Source organism: Ambystoma mexicanum, chromosome 7p, assembly GCF_040938575.1.
Source record: "Ambystoma mexicanum isolate Mex_15411 chromosome 7p, UKY_AmexF1_1, whole genome shotgun sequence".
Lineage (NCBI taxonomy): Eukaryota > Metazoa > Chordata > Amphibia > Caudata > Ambystomatidae > Ambystoma > Ambystoma mexicanum.
Window position 1 is genome coordinate 833,790,635 of NC_090939.1, and position 6,000 is coordinate 833,796,634.

Consider the following 6,000-nt stretch of genomic DNA (forward strand, 5'->3'; position numbering starts at 1 on the left):
TGCACACAAACACTCGTTTGTAATGGTGTTTTCGCCTCGATTTTTATAGTTGTGATTCGCAAGTGATTATTGGGTGGGAATAATCCTTTTGAGTGGGCTAGCATGCATATGGCTGTAGATTTAGTGTGATCATTGAAGTGAGTAATACAAATGAAGTTCTGATGGCCATACTGTTCTTTTTCATTTCATTTGGGTGACAGGTATCTCCTCCCCTTTTGCTGCTGCCATCTGTATGCCACTCCTGCAGATGGCTTTTACTCCCGACACCTGCTGCTTCGTGTTAATCAGTGGAGCACCATTACGATCTTATGGGACGATCGCCAATGGGCCACATGCCCTTACGCAGTACTAGTGGCTAGGAGCAACATATCGTCCTTTCAGCTGGACTAGTGCCTACCTAATGGGACGGCCCTGCAGTTCTAGGCGCTTCCATGTTGCCTTTTTGAACGTGAATGTAGCCCCTGTGTACCATGATGGAACAGGGCGTCACACAAGCAGGAGCTGGTCATTTATTGCGGATGCAGCCCACAATACTGGAATGTATTTTGGAGTTCATGACCTAATGGCTGTATGGGCTTGGTGATTTTGTGGTGCATTACATTTCTATTCTGATATTCACCGTGTGGCGTTATTCTTTGCAAGTAATGTAGCATATTCCTATTGGTGGAGGGTTGTATTGTGAGGAGATCTGCATTGGGTTCCGGCTTCTGAGTATAGTTGCGTGGTACTGTACTGGCCGCGTTTGCCTACGAAGCCCAGTGAGGTCAGGGATAGGGGCTGCCATTATGACTGTTTTAATGATGTCATGCTCAGGGGCGGGGGATTAGCTTTTGTGTAACAGATGCCGGTCAGCCAGGTGGATTGGTGGAATGATGTGATTATCAGACTATGGCTGGTCACAGGTGCCTGTGTTTGCGTGCGTTTCTTGGAGGGAGACTGAGGTCATGTCCATTGGAATAGCTTCTGTATTCGTGCCATCTGTGCCCTGCAGCTCCCATTGGCCCCTCTTGAGATGAGCCTGGCTGCTCTGTCACTCTGCCAACTTGTGTGGTACATGCTTATGCTGATGGTTGGTTTGTTTACTGGCAGGAGTACAGGGCTGGTGCAGTCTTACTCAGGATACTGCTTTGGATGTTGCCTTACACTGGTGTCAGTCGATGGGGGGGGCCTGTTTTTGTTTGTCTCATTTTTCTGCTCATGTTGCTGTACTTGGACCTTCACATGCCTGTGCTGCATCAGTGCGGCAATGGTGCCATGGCAGATATGGATGCCCACTCACATGGCACTTGGAGCCCCTGGATTCATTTGTTCGTTGGCATGCATGGGTGACTTGTACATTTCACTGGTTGCATTGTGTGTCTTCATTGCACCTACGAGGAGTTGTGCAATGTGGCCAGGGAGTGGTGTACAGGCACTCAGTAGGGCCGTTTACGGTTGATTCGCGATGCCGTACTTCTCACCATGGCGGAATGGTACTTTCCGCCATGCTTGATGGCGTTAGGTACATGTCCGCTAGGGTCAGAATTCGCGTACCGTTGCGCCATGGTGGTAATTACGGTTTGGCATGGCGCGCGTGCGCGTACTTGGTGCAGTTAGCGTTGGCGTTCACTACGGTGTCGCTAATGGCATCGTACTTTACGGTGACGGGTCATAGTCGCACCGAGCGCTATTCGATGGCGGTATTGCATTTCCGCCATCGTTTTTCGATTTCCGCCAGGGTCGTATTGAGGGCCATTGAGTATACTAGTATGGCTAAACGGTTTTTCAGTGGAATGTCAACACACTTGACCTCTAAGAGGTCACTGCCTTTGACCCTTTGACCTGTAATAACAGTACATTCAGAGCTTTCAGGTTTGCCTGTGTCAAGCCTGAGGAGGGCATTCAGTTCTTTTTTTTTACTTTGAATTCTGTGATTTGTAGTTGTGATTTTAAAATGAGGGAAGTGGGGGTGTGGGGTAGAGGCAGCAACAAAATGTTAGTTCCTGATTGAAAATATTAAAACCGGGACTGGATGACATGGCATCAGTGCTTAAAGTGGGCCGGGGCCTGCCGGGGCCGGGCCCCGGCTGTCTCCAAAAAGTGGAGCTGAGCCGGGGCCCTGCCGGGGCCCCGTCCCACTGCCCGCAACATTGGCAGGATGCATTATCCCGTTGCGGCCGCAGCAGCCGCGACGGGAGAGGCGCCTGCCATGAAGTCAGGCGATCTGACAGAAGTGGCAGCCAACCACAGCGACGCTGCGCCTGGCTGCCACTTCCATCAGTCACAGTAACTGCATCTGGTGACCCCTCGCGCGAGAGGTCACCAGAGGCAGTTACTGTGCCTTTGTTTCCCCAGGTCGCCGAGGCGTCTTTAACCCTCGGCGAACCTGGGGATTCCTCGACATATTTCGAGGTTTATAAAAGATGGCTTTGAAAGTACACATTTCAAGCCATCTTTTATAAAGCTTTGCCGACGGCCAATTTTGTCCGTAGTCAAAGCTTTATAAAAGACGGCTTGAATTGTGTACTTTCAAAGCCATCTTTTATAAACCCGAAATGTTTAAAAAAGATGGCCTGAAAACTAGGCAAACCGTAGGGTATGCACAAAAATATATATAAATGTTATATATTTGTGTGCGTACCTTACTATGGTGTGTGTACTATGCAAGCCATCTTTTATAAACATAGAAATATGTTCCATATTTCTATGTTTATAAAAGATGGCTTGCATAGTACACACACCATAGTAAGGTACGCACACAAATATATAACATTTATATATTTGTGTGCATACCCTACGATTTGCGTACGTTTTAGGCCACGCCCCTCCCACAAGCCACGCCCCCAAATGAGGGCCCCCCCCCTCGATTTCTTACCCCACTTAAAGCCCTGCATGGAATTATATGGGAAATCCTGAGAGCTTTGTGTGTGCTTGTCATTTGGGATTGACCTGGATGTTTTGAATGTGCTAATGGAATTGCAGTTCTGTTGTGTAAGGCAGTTGGAAAATGATTTTGGCTGGTCTCCTGTTACCAAGCTCTGATTATACCACCCTGCGAAATGGAAGAGCGGTGTGTTCAGGGGGAAGTTCATTCAGGATGAACAGCACATATGCTGCAGTCCTCTGGCTCCAGAGACGACTCACGAAGGAACAGAAGACCTACAGTGACGGTGGTATTCAGCCTACTGGCAGTCCTGAGCACATTGAGGAGGCGCCTTGAGGCTGACAAGTGGAAAGAGTATGTTAGATCTAAGACCGGTAGCAAAAGTGGGTATATGGGGAGACTTACCAACTCTCCAGACTTAAGCTAAATTGACCATGTCCTGTATTCAGGATCTGCCAGTCTTCATGTACGTAGATCACCAACAACATGCCTGACTATCTGATACCACCAAGAGATAGAGACAATGATGATTGAGTGTTTGAATGAACCTGGAGTGAGTAAGAATGAGATTTGGACACTATATGTATAAAATGGTTGTTGTTAGTAGTTAGCCGCTGTAGAACAGAGACCTGCAATCCTTGTCTCTGCAGACAGTTTGGTCCTCCTTGTGGTTTGGTCTACAACTCCCATCAGCCCTAGTCAGCATATTCAATGGTTAGATATGTCTTTGAGGTCAGTTCTTTCCCTGAGAGTTGAACATGAAATCGATATGATTTATGGGTAGACGGTTTGACAAATGTACCTGTGCGCTTGATTATCCACCTATAAAGTAACTGACGTGATGGCCTGCAGTGTTCACCCTTCCACAAAGCCCACCCGAATAGGGCGCTGATTTAGTAAAATCATCCAATTGTGTTAGAAAAATGGTGACTCGCGCACTGCCAAATATATATCGATGAAAAGATTCAAAACAAATAGACATTTCAGATACAATTATGTTAATTACACAATTATATTTATTCGGATTCTGATCAGCCGACACATGTTTCGACGACACAGGTCATCCTCAAGGCTGTCTAGTACATGCGTGGTACACAAAGTATTAATGACATGTGGAAAGAAAAACAAATAAAAAAATAAAGACCAAATATGCATGGATATGATGGATACAAAGATACAAAAAACACAAGAGCATATTGCCATCATATGATTGATGTTTATGAGATTGCAAAACATCATCATGAATTGGTTTGAGAACAATATATCCAATGCATATACAGTATTGATCAAAAACATGAAAAATAATGTTGAAGAAGGATATTGCCCATATAACACAATGGGCCTCATTAGGACCCTGGCGGAGAGGGTATTACGCCAGCGTAGTGCATGGCGTACCTCTCCGCCATACTACGAGTTCCCGTAGCGCCATGGAGGTTTTCTCCGCCTGGTTTTACCAGCCGGAGAAAACCATGGCGCTACGGGACCTCGTTGTTAATTACGCCACCGTATTTTACGGTGGCGTAATTAACTCCTTCCCCACTCCCATTATACCCTATGGGGCAAGAATGGGAATGGGGAAGGGCAGAATGGGGATTGGGGATTTACCGCTCCGCCGAGGTCGGAATGGGGCGGTAAATCCGCCAACCCCCATGGCGCTATCGGCGGCTTTCCGCCATGCTTCGCGGTGCATTTAGCACCGCGAAATCCGCCTGGGTCGTAATGAGGCCCAATAAGTTTAGTATTTGGAAATTAAAAAAGGGGTAACATACCGAACACCAGTTGGTGGATTCAGGGTTAGGCGAAGAACGGACAAAGAGATGAAAAACACAAAATGAGGACTCATTCACACTCATTCGAATTTTTTGTATCTTTGTATCCACCATATCCATGCATATTTGGTCTTTACTTTATTTTTTTTTTCCACATGTCATTAATACTTTGTGTACCACGCTTGTACTAGACAGCCTACAGGACGACCTATGTGGTCGAAACACATGTCGGCTGATCAGAATCTGAATAAATATAATTGTGGAATTAACATAATTGTATCTGAAATTTCAGTATATGTTTTGAATCTTTTCATCGTTATATATTTTGGCAGTGCGCAAGTCACCATTTTTCCAACACAATTGGATGATGAAATCATTATGCTTTAGTCCTTGATGCAATTTCCAGTTGCAAGCTATTAGCCAACCATAAAAAGTAACTTGCCACCTCCAATTCTAAACATATGCACTGCACACCATGTCTTACTCGCAAAGAGTCAATTATCACTAGCCGATATTAGTTTTCATCATGGCAGGGAACTAATAAGGGCATGCCCCTATTTGGGGGGAAGAATGAATGCTGTAACGTAGCACATTTGTTTGAAACTAGCTTCTTGTATATTGATTTTGGTACAGCTTGCCATGTACCAGGGGCAAAAGTTCAAGCTGCAAGCTACTAGCCATCCAGAAAGAAAGTCACTTGCCACCTCAATTCTATATATATGTGCAAAGCACACCATTTCTTACTCGCCAAGAGTCAAATATCACTAGCGAATGGCGATTACACATTTCACATGCTGAATGCAGTATCTAGCCCAGGGTGGTCCTGCGGCTGCCAGAATTTCCAAACTAATTATAGGTTGTGCTAGTGGAGATGTTGACTGGACCACAGTCAGGGTTTTGTGAAGTCTCGAAGTGACTCACATGTTTGAGTGCCCCAAGAAATCAAGTTTGCTGTTGCAGTTTCCCTAGTCTCCCCTACGGCTGACAGGTTGCTGAGCCAGCATTGCACCATAAACCAGAATGCCCCCTCTTTCACCAAACAAAACCTTTCCCACAAACCATGAATCTCTGTGAAATAGTTCCTAACGTTGAGACAAAGTACTGGGTCGCTCAGCAATTGACCTTACTGTACCCGAGGCAGCTGGGTGGGGGATGTCAGCACTACACATCGTTTTTAAATATGACTCAAAGCAAGAAAATGTTTCTGAAGTGCTTTGGCCAATACAACAAAATCCCTACCGTTTACAGAGCTTCAGTGACGTCAGCCAGGTTTAAGAAGAATCACCATCAAACATGATTTGGAGCATGGCCAGCAAGCGGAATTTGAAAAATATACCATTTCAGGGAGCAGCAATGATGACAGCAGTC